Raw genomic sequence first — 12,188 nt, 5'->3', positions numbered from 1 at the left:
TCCCTCTCAACCCCCAATTCCCTGTTGTCCCTAGAACCAGGCCAGTTGTTAGCCCCTAAGACTTCCTTGTGCTCAAACTTCTTCCAGGAGTAATTAATTAGTGATCCCAAAGCATCATGAGACCCAGTATATGTGAACAAAAGATACCTAATAAGTGCCCAAGAGAGATCCTGATGACTTGGGGTCAGGAAGGGTCCTTAGGCTGGCTTGACATGTTCAACTTACTTAAAGGAATGAAGGTCTTGAGCATTTTGGGGGCTACCTTTTGTACCATGTCAAATGGGCTTGTATTGAGGTTTAAAGTAAAAACAGAGAAAAGTAGATGGATTAGCCTTTGTTAAAACCACAAGAGGGAGAAAAGCTTTATCTAAGCCCTGACCCTTGGAACTGATATCCCCTAGTATCCTCTGGTGACCAAGAGACTATTCCTGTAACACTTAAGTTTTACATTCACAACAATACTGTGAATTGGGAAGTATAACTATTTTTAATCCCCATTTTATAAATAAAGAAACTGAAGTTTAGTGCCTAGGGTCACTTAGTTCATAAAGTACTTTTTGCATTTTATCATGTTACCCTTAGCTCATGGCAAAGATCTGAATCTAAGTTTTCTGATATCATGGCTTCTTCTTGGATGATTCCTGCTGTAAGAGATCAGCCCTCCCCCTCTCCTGTCCCACTAAGGGACCCTCTCAAGCTCAGGATGCCTCCTGAAACTTATCATGATATGCTTTGTTCTTTTCTCTTTCACTATTCTTTTCTCCTGCTCTCTTTCTCCTTTCTCTCTCTTTTCACTCACTCTCTCCTCTTTCTCTCCTTTTCTCTCCTTTTCTCTCACCCTCTTTTCCCTTCTCCTTTCCCTCTCACTTTTCCCCCTTTTCCTCTCCCCCATTTCATATTCTTCTTTTGTCTCTTTTTCTCCCTTTTCTTCTTTCTCCTTCTTTCCCTACTTTTCTTTTGCTTTTTACTCTTCTTGTGCTTCCCCCTTCTTCCCCCCATAGTTAGAATCCACTCCCCCCCTTTCCCTCTCTCGTTTCCCTTTCTCTTTCTCTTTCTTTTTCTTCCTCCTCCTCTTTTTTCTCCCCCTCCTCCTTCCTTTTTCTTCCTCCTCCTCATTCCCGTCTTCTTTTCTTACTTTTCTTTCTCCTTTTACTCTTCCTGTACTTCTTCCTCTCCTTCCCATCATGGCTAGAGTCCACTCCCCCCTTCCTTTTTTGTCTTTCTTCTCTCTCCCCCCCCCCCCCTTCTCTTGCTAGAGTCACTTCCCCCTCTCCTCTTGGGGTTTGCTCGGCAACACCAGGCATGCATTTTTACAAACTGATGTCATCTTATGGAAAATGGTTTTTCCATCCCTCCTGAAAGAGCTCAGGCTTAGTGACTACTCTGTAAAACAGTCCAAAAAACAAACTTCGGGGGCTTTTCTCAACAGTAGAAACTCCCTCTGCTCACTGGGAGCCCAGGATCACTATCCCAATCCACTTTGCTCATTTATTCTTTCATTCAACAGGCATTTCATCAGATCATATGGAATTGTAAAGGACCTGGGTTCAAATTCCAGCTCTATCTTCTAATAATGTAAAAATAACATTGGGGAAGATGTTTAACTTCTTCTGCTCTCAGTTTCTTCATTTGTTGAGAGAGGAGTTGAAATCTCAGTTTTCTTCTAGTTCTCTATCTATGATTCCAGACTAGCTGTGTTATTATTCACTTTAGGAAACTGAGTCCGGAGACACTAGGTATACTGAAGGCTAGACAAATTCTAATTCAGGAATTATACAGGGAATTTAAACTTGGAGCTTCTTCCCACTTCCCCATCATAGCAGGCTACTTCTATTCTGAGAATCCACTAATTTTCCTTTTTCTAGGACAAGAAGGAGAACAGTAAGACACATTCTGGGTCTTCCAGGAATTCTTAGCCCCATAGAGAAGGTAAAACCTGGGCACAAATGACCAGAACCCACCAGTCATATAGTGTATACAAAGTGTCATGCAATGGATGAGTGATACTGAAGAAGGGAAAGATGCTGTGGACTGGTTGGAGTAGGCAGGGAAGGCTTCCTGAAGAAGGGGCCAGTTAATCTGGCCTTGAAGAATTTAGGATTTGGAGAAAGGAGCCAGAAGGACTAGAGTGGGAACAGCATTCCAGAGAGGGAAAAAAATGTTATGTAATGATGAACATAAAATATATTCAGAAAATAGTGAATAGGCCTTTTTCATTGTGAAAGGCACTGGACTCAGGGAGGTGGTTTGACCTTTCAGCATAACTCAGTCAATAGCAGAGCAAGGGGCTCAGTCAGAAGTCTTGCCAACTGTGCCTGCATTGAGAGGCAGGGGACGTAATGAGAGCCCAGATCTGGGAAGGGGAGTGAGGTAGAAAGGGGTCCTTCTAACACAGCTAAGAAACATTCCTTGGGCTGTCCAATTTTCTTGGAACAAAACCACATTTATTTTCACACACACACATACACACACACATATACACAAATATTCCCACATTTGTAATATATTCCCAGAGCCAAAGAACTGGGATTGGAAAGCTTGGCTTTTGGTGCTTCCAGAGCTGTAACTCTGGGAGCTGGGCTTGCTTCTAGAGGAGGCCAATTGCTGGGACAGGAAAGCTGGAGATGGCCTTTTCCTGTTGGCCAGCCATCCCAGGAAAGCAGGAGGCTCCTACACCAGGGGTCCATTCTTGTACGTTCCTCTTCTCTGGAGGGAGGGGGAAACACCTGAGAACCTTGGTCCCAGGAGCAGGGGGCCTCAGTTACTGTGTCATAGTCATCGCAGGCTCTCAACAGGACCTGAGGTCCTGAATGCATGTTAGCCCTTTGCGGACAAAGGCAAAGTGGGGAGAGGCAGAGCCATATTTAGAAACTTACCATTTATAAAGGCTGATGATTGATTTTTATATATTTCTACTGCAGCATCTTATTGCTCTTGTGGTACCATGGGGAGTGTGAGCTGGTCTCCTCTAGAGAACTTTCCAGATTACTCCCTCAGCCAAAACATGTTCTATTTCTCCAGCTGAGATGGAAATCTTTGCAGTTTCCACTGCCAACACTTCCTTGGCTTCTTAAACAGCACCTTAGACGAAAGATTCAACCTGGTATGTGGAAAGAGTGATAGATTTGAAGTCAAGAGTCTTAGATTCCAGTCCTGAGGCTGGCATTGTATTAGTTGGGTGACCCTTCTAACCTGCAAACTGGGGATAACATCCTTTTAACTACCTCCTCATAAAAGCATAGATTTAAACCTGGAACATAAATTTAGACCTAGATATTGCCCATCTGGTCTGGTAATACTTCCTTTTTTTTGACATTATGGACTCTATTGGTAATTTAGAGAAGTCTATGGAATCTTAGAACATGCAAAAAATATTCTAAAATGGAAGGAAATGCTAAATTTCAATGAGAAATTAGTATAAATTAATATATAACATCATATAATTGTTTTATCTGTATAAATGTATGTATATATACATATATGCATATATAAATATATGTTATATATATATCATATACAAAATATATACATATGCAGTCATCCAAGTTCCCTTTGGGGGGTCAGGTTAACAATCTCTGATCTATAAAGATGAATGATTGAATGAAAAACATTTACTTAGCACTAATTACATGCCAATTACTGTGTTAAGTGCTAGGGATAAATATACAAAAGTGAGGCAGGCAATACCATCTTTCAAGGAATATAATTATATTCTAATGAGCAGAAACAACATGCCTAGGTGAATTTCAGTGGTCAGGCAAGGGCATCATGGTTTGGGAAGTGAAGGTTAGACACTGATATACCCTTTCCAGAGGTAAGGTTTGCCCTGATTTGATTATAGTTCTCACAGCAAAAGGCTAAAGGGAGATAAGGGCTAAGAAAAGGGAAGATAGGATGGCAAAGGAGAGAATGGCTAAGATGAAAATAAAAATCCATGCTACCCAGAAGTACAAATGAGTAGCTTAACATATAGTCTCTGGTGATCTAGCTTGGAGGGCAGAACAGGAGAAGCAGCAGCAGAAGTAGAAGAGTAGAGAAGAACACTAAGCTGAGGCCCAGAGAAGTTAAATGATATCTAATATCACACAGGCTGTGAGCAACATTCTGTAGGGTTCAAGATTTGAACCCATGTTTTCTTCCCCCCCTTTTTCTTCATTAACAATTTTTATTTAAAACAAATAGAAAATAAATAAAAATAGAAAAATAAACAAATAGAAAAATAGAAATAAAAAAATAGGAAAATAAAAGAAAGTAAAGAAAAAACAGAAAAAGAAAAAACTATATATACAAACTTATACATAGATACCGATAATCATACACGTACATATATTCCTATACATCTATGAATCCAGATTTTCTGACTATAAATCCATCACTAAAAAAATACAATCAATAAATATTTATTAAATGGCTACTTTTTGCTGGTATTCATTGTACTGGAGAAAGAAAAAACAAACAAATCCAACCAGTCCTTACTTTCAAGGAGTTTACAATCTTCTGGTATCTAAGAAAATGTTATGTTAATTACATAGAAACAATTTCTTAGAAAAGAACATAGATTAAATAATTATTCAGGGCCCTTCAATGCAAAAAAAAAATTCAAGAAAGTTTGGTATTTTAAAGGGACAATTTTCCTCCTTAAAATAATACTTTGATATATCTCTTTTCCCCCTCATCTTCTATTCACTATTTTACTAAAATTTTTATTACTATTATAATTATAGCTTTTTATTTAAAAAACACATGCATGGGTAATTTTTCAACATTGACCCTTGCAAACCTTCTGTTCCCACTTTTCCCCTCCTTCCCCCCATCCCCTCCCCTAGATGACAGGTACATGTTAAATATGAGTCCAGTACATGTTAAATATGTTAAAGTATATGTTAAATACAATATATGTATTGTATAAATATGTAGCTTGGTAACTCAGTGGAAAGAGTGTTGTACCAGGAGTCAGGTAGACCTAAACTTGTAGTCAGGAAGTCTTGAATTCAAATCCTGCCCCAGATACTTACGAATTTTGTGACCTTGTCTGTCTCAGTTTCCTCAGCTGTAAAATGGAGATAAAGATAGTACCTACTTCCCAGGGTTGTTGTGAAGATCAAATGATATTTGTCAAGCTCTTTGAAACCCTTAAAATGCTATATAAATGCTAGCTATTATAGTCAAGCAAAATATATTCCCATATTGGTCAAATCCCAAAAACATATATTTCATTCTGACCCTGAGTTTGTTGGTTTTGCTAGGAAATGTAGCATGCTTCACCATAGGACCCCTGGAATTGTGGCTGATGACTGAGATAATCAGAGCTCTTAAGTCTGTAAGTTGTTCATCCTTACCTTATTGCAGTCATTGTCCAAACCATTCTAGCTCTGCTCATTTCACTCTGCATCAGTTGAAGTTTTCTCAGAATTCCCTGAAACTCCTCCTCATTTCTCAAAGTACAGTAGTCTTCCATTCATAGACCACATAAATGCATCATTTTTAACTTTGTGCTATCCTTCCTCTCTAGGATGGATGTAAGGAGAGCCCATGGCGACATTTGAGTGAAATGAGTTATTATTTTTGTTCTCTTCTTAGTATCGTTATTCTTTAGTCTTTTCTTGATGACTCAGTACTATTATTATGAGTGTACAAGCTTTGGACTTAGTCAGAGTATCTCAGTTTGAATTCCAGTCCATTCATTTCTTAGCTGAGTCACCTGGGGCCAAACATGTGACCCTTTGGATCTTAGTTTTCTCATCTGTAAGATGAGGACTTCAAACCAAATGACCTGTAAGGTCCCTTCCAACTCTAGGTCTGTAAAGCATGCATAATCAATGATCTGTTCATAGACATGCTATGAACACAGGCCCAGGGTGTGACACAGTGAGCCTGTGAAAGGGTGTAGTACTGCTTGTCCCAACCTAGATTGCTCCTCTTGTGTCTCTTGTGTCTGCTCTTTAGACTCCACATTTCCCACCTGGCCTTGATTGTCATCCTGCCTGCTGTCCCATTTCAAAGATAGCTTTTAATTAGCCCCAGATGGGAAAGGCTGGGCCAGGGCAACCAGGATGGACAGAGACTGAAAACCAACCCCACAAGAACTGATTGAAGGAATTGTCAATGTTTAATGTGGAGAAGAGATTTAATTCAAGTATCAGAGAAGGACATCTCATAGAAGGAGGATTTTATTTGTTCTGCTTTGTCTCTGAAGCCCGAATTGGAAACAAGGATGGAAGCTACAAAGAAGCAGATTTAAATTCTATGTAAGGCAGAATTTCCTATAAATCAGAGATATCGAAAGGTGGAGGATCTGCCTTGTACTCTCCATCACAGCAGGTATTCAAGCTAAGTCTAATGGAGAGGAATAGTGCATGAGTTTCTCTGATAAAGATTGGGGTGGGGAGGAGGATTGATGGACTCTAGCTTCAAAGTAAGTCAGCAGTATGATATGGAAATTAAAAATGCTAATGTAATTTGAGGCTATATTGAGAGACAAGATGTCCCAAATGAGGGAGGGAATGGTCCCCACTACACTCTGCCCTGGTTGAACCACAACTGTATTGCTGTGTTCATTTCTGAATGACACTTACTGGGAGGACTTTTGAAAGCTGGCAGATGTGCTCTCTGCAGGAGTATAGGATGGTGAAGGACCTTAATATTATGACATGTTGTTTTTCCTTTGTTTTCAAAGAGGTGATGCCATCACATGCAAGTGAATTGGATTTAAGTGAGGGAGGGCCAGGTCACCAATCTTACTTTCCCTTCCAGAACCATCTGGGTCCATTGGCCAGAATAGCTCAGGACAACTGGAGATGGTCCTGGATACAGTGGGAGACCTTGGCTTTTTTAAGATGAGGTCTTTAACAGGTCTGTTTGACTGAGGCTGCACCCATTCATAATTAAGGATAGGTAGCAACTGAGGCAAAGAATCTCCTCTTTCATCTAGTCTTATGAGGGTGGGTTAAAAAAAGAGGGGAGGGGATATGATACTTTTCTTCAGGTATTTGAAGCGTTATTATATGAAACTTAGTTCAATAAACATTTAAAGTGCTTAACAAGTGCAAGACATTTTGCAAAGCCTCGGGGATACAGAAACACAAAATGAAATAGTTTCTGCCCTCAAGGAGTGATACAATTGATACAAGGATTCTGCAAGAGTGATACAATTGATACAATGATAATACAAATACAAAATAAATACAAAATGATATCAGAAAGGGAGAGCTCTAACAACTGGGGAGAGGGGGTGGAAGTCAAGATAAAGATGCATGTCGAAGTAGCTACTACTGAGATGAGCTTTAAAAGGAACTGAAGATTCTTAGATATAGAAATAAGAAGGAAGGGCCCTTTGGGAAGAGGTGGGCAGGTGGCCTGAATAAAGGCATAGAATGGGAGAATGAATTTAACTTAATTTGGCTGAAACAGTGTGTGGAAGAGCTAATAATTGAAAGATTAGGCTGGAGCCAGACTGTGAAAGGTTGGAAAAACCAAAGATAGAAGTTTGTATTTGATCTTAAAAGAATTAGAAAGCGGGGAGACTTCTGAATCAGGGGAATGACATGGTTACAGCTGGACTTTAGGATTATCAATTGGGCAGCTGTGTGGAGTATGGATAAGTAAAAGGAGGGATCTGAGGCAGGAATAGCAATTAGGAATAGTCCAGGGAAGAGAAGATGTAGGAACTAGCATGGTGTTTATGACTGGAGAGAAGGAGATAGAGGGAGACATTTATTGAGGTAAAGTTGGCAAATGATTTGCTATGGGAGATGAGGGAGAATGACTGGTCAAAGATGACTCCTAACTTTTAAACCTAGGTGACTGGGAGGGTGGTGATATACTCAACAAAAGAGGAAAATTAGGAGGGCTGTGGTTAAGGGAAAAGCTAATGAATTCTGTTTTGTATATGCTAGTTTAAAGTACCTATGAGAAATATAGGTGATGGCTTAACAGGTAGTTGGTAGTGTAGGACTGAAAAGAGATTTGGGGCAAATATTAAAATGCAGAGTCATCTGCATGGAGATAATTGAATCCATGAAAGCTAATGAGATCACCAGGGAAAATAATCTACATAGAAATAATCTCTCTATATAATATAAAAATATACATAAATATATAAATAATATACATATGTATAATAAAAATCTACATAGAAGTAAGATATATATGTTTATATATAAATATATATAATATTATATATTATTATATTATATTATGTTATACATATTAATATATTTAATTTATTTTTATTATATATTTATTACATATTATACTTATTATATAATTAATTTATTTATTTAATATATTTTAATATATTATATATTATTATAATATTATGTATTATTATATATGTAATATATAATATGTATATAATATATAAAAAACCCCACAGTTAGGGCAGGACATGGATGATAATCCAGCAAAGGAGACTAAAAAGAAAGGGTCAAATAGATTAGAAGGATAATGGTCCTTAGCAAGCCCTACAGTTAAAACAACAGCAACAACAACAATAAAAAGCAAAAACTCCTCGGCCTGTTCAATTGCAATAGGGATAGGCACACCTGGTAGAATCCCAGGAGGAACAGTTGTGACCCTACTGGATTTGTTGGCTTTCTCCAAGGTCTGGAGGTATGTCTGTCTGTCTCATCAGTGCCAAGGAGATGCAGAAGTGTCTTACCTGGTGGTGAGATGTTGTAGATAGAAGAAACAGGATTGTCATTTAGGATTGGAAGAGTCAAAGCGAGGGAGAGCCATATATGGGAACAAATAAAACATTATGAAAACCCAAGAAGATGGAAATATCCAGGAGGAAGGAGTGGTCAACAATATTAAATGTTGCATCTCAGTCAAGAAAGCTGAAGACTAAAAAAAAAAAAAAAATCACTGGATTTGTCAACTGACACTAGTAACTTGGAGTTTGGGCTGCTCTGTGGTACAGTGGATAGAATGCCAGGCCTGCAGTTGAGAAGAACTGAGTTCAAATCTGACCTCAGACACTTACTAGCTGTGTGATCCTGAACAAGTCAATAAACTCTGCCTCACTTTCCTCATCTGTAAAATGAGCAGCAGAAGGAAATGACAAAAGCATTCCGATATTTTTGCCAAGAAAACCCCAAGATAGGTTCACAAAAAGTGGAATATGACTGAAAATTAATAATAAAGAAACTTGGAGAAATTTATCTTAGTGGTAGGGTCCAAAGACAGATTACAAGGGGTTGAGAAATGACTAGAAGGTGGACAAAGGAGATAAGGAGGTTTGTGTTTCCACCCCCTCCCCCCACCGGGCATTTTGGCTGTGAAGGGAGTGATATGGGACTATTATAACTCAAGGGGGAAGGCAGGGTCTTTTTATCTCTCTCTCCGTCCCTCTGTCCCTCTCAGGATGAAAGAGACATAAGGATTTCTGTAGGCAGAAAGGAGTTAGTGGATAAAGATAGATTAAAGATTAAAGTTGGTGGTGGTAGGGGAAGGCTGAAGGGAACAACAGAAAAGAAAGAAAGGTATAGAATTATGTTGAAAGCTCCCAGAGAAGAGAGAAGGTCATGGGATCAAGGGCACAGGTAGAAGAGCCAGCCTTGGCAAGAAGAGGGGCTACTTCTTGCTCATAGACTTCCTTTTAGGCAATGGTCTAGTTCTGCTCAACTCCAAAGGGCAGTTGGGGGTGGGAGGAAGTAGCAAAGAGACAAAGCTTGATATAAGGAAAAAATAATATAATTAGAGCTGCCCTTGCCAGTGAAGTTGGCAGCTAGATGATATAATTGATAGAGCATAGGTTTGAATTCAAATCTTTCCTTGGACATGCTAACTGTGTGATCTTGGGCAAGTCACTAAAACTTTTTTGTTTCTATTTATTCATCTGTAATTATGAGCTGGAGCAGGAAATTTTAAGCCACTCCAGTATCTGTGCCAAGAAAATCCCAAATGGGGTCGTGAACAGTTATTCACAACTAAACAACAACCACTGCCATTGAAGTTGGTTCTGTGGGCTGGGTCTTGGTTTTGAGTTCTCTCACCCTTTATATAGGTCACTTGTCTGGGAGAAAGAGAGTGAACAAAAGTCAGATATATTCCCTGTTCCCAGAGAAGAGTCTATTCAGCTCTGACCTGTTTTTTCTCTTTTCTTTTCTACCTGTGTTCTCAATAAGGAGGCCCACCTTTCAAACCAGTGCCACAGATGTCCTGCCTCTGGCTCATCAATCCTTTCCTCACGGATGTGTCAAAAGAAATTGTTTAGGTGTCCTGAGTGGCTCTATGGATGTCCCACCCATTGCTTCCTTGCCTACTTCTCCCATCATTCCCTGCTGCAAAGGGCCATCATCCTGAGTGAGGATGCAGGTCTAGAAGGAAATGCCAAATTCTGGCTTGCCACCAGCTGAATAAACCTGCTATCCTGCTAGTTGCTTTGGTTCCCGATTCTCCTTGTGCCCAGGGCTGCTTTGTCAATAAGTCTGATTTGAGAGAAATCAGACAGGACTCTTGCCTCTAATATCTATCCCTTTGTCTATTAAAAATCTTTGGAACGCCAAATCTTAAATGATCTGCTACTCCCTTGTAGGCTGGGGTTGGTTGTGTGTTAAGTTGCCAGCTGAGAACAGTCCTAGATCTGGGTTTGGAGGTGGGGCAGTGGAGAGGGGAGAGTTCTAGGTTAATCTACATAAAGCCAATTGACTTAGTGCTCATTTCTGGTTCCTTTAAAATCAAATACCTTATTATGATTATGCATTTTTTCCTCTTTTTTTTTTTTTTTTGGCATCACCCTGTGCATAATCTCAAATTGTTTAATGAGAAACAACTTGATCTATCAATCTACAGTCAATATACATTTATTAAACACTTATGATATGCTAAGTGCTGGATATACAAAAAGAAGTAAAACACAGTCCTTGCCCTCAAGGAGCTTACAATCAAATGGGGAGATAATGTGCAAACAGATATATACAAAGCAAGCTACATACAGGATAAATACTGTTGATTGAGTCATTTAAGATTCTTTATGACCCCATTTGGGGTTTTCTTGGCAAAGCTACTGGAGTGGTTGCCATTTCCTTTTTCAGCTCATTTTACAGATGAGGAAATGGAGGCAAACAGGCTTAAGTGACTTGACCAGAGTCTCACAGCTAATAAGTGTCTGAGGCCAGCTTTGAACTTGGGGCTGACTTCAGGCCTGGGGCTCTATCCATTGGGGCACTTACCTGTCCCATAGGATAAATAGCAGGTAATTAACAGAAGAAAGACACTAGAATTTAGAGGAGTTGGGGAAGGCTTCCTCTATAAGGAAGGGTTTAAAGTCTTAAGGAAGCCAGGAAGGTCAGTCATTAGAGTAGAAGAGGGACAGTGTTCTAGGAAAAGGAGAGAGGGCAGAGAAAATGGCCAGAGTTGAAAGATGTCGGGTCTTGTTCATGGAATGGCTAAGAGGCTGGTGTCACTGGATCCAAGAGTTCTCTGTGGGGAATGAGATATAAAAAGACTGGAAAGATAGGCAGGGTCAGGATGATGAAGGGCTTTGGATGCCAATAGAGCATTTTGTATTTAACAATGGCTAGTGAGCTGCCCGCTGAATCCAAGTTCAAGTCCACTGGTACAACCTGACTCAGTAGCCTAGAAAGATGTTGGGTCTTGTTCATGGAATGGCTAAGAGGCTGGTGTCACTGGATCCAAGAGTTCTCTGTGGGGAATGAGATATAAAAAGACTGGAAAGATAGGCAGGGTCAGGATGATGAAGGGCTTTGGATGCCAATAGAGCATTTTGTATTTAACAATGGCTAGTGAGCTGCCCGCTGAATCCAGGTTCAAGTCCACTGGTACAACCTGACTCAGTAGCCTAGATCAGTTATTTAATTTCTCAGTGCTTTATGCAACTCTCTAAGGCAGGAGCCGGTGCTGATTTATTTTGATAGAGGAAATTTCCTAAAATCACAGGTCTGATGCCTATCCTTGATCCCCATTGTCAAAAAATAGAGAAAACAAAAAAACCAGGTAAAATCTAACAACAATGATAATAAAAAATGGAAGTTTAAAAATTTTAAAATGGGTTGGGTGAATTATTCAAATGCTAATCTAGATCCTTCCCCTTAACAAACTCTGGCTAAGTCTCTTCCTCAGCAGAGATGTTCCTATCAGCTTAGAATTTTTAAACTATTCAGTTATGGTGGTGCTCTGGATCTCTGTCTGGGACTTGAGAAGTTGCCAGCCCTGGGGCTAAAAAT

This window comes from Sarcophilus harrisii, chromosome 2 (assembly GCF_902635505.1).
Source record: "Sarcophilus harrisii chromosome 2, mSarHar1.11, whole genome shotgun sequence".
NCBI classification, from domain to species: Eukaryota; Metazoa; Chordata; class Mammalia; order Dasyuromorphia; family Dasyuridae; genus Sarcophilus; species Sarcophilus harrisii.
This window is presented reverse-complemented; position numbering follows the sequence as displayed.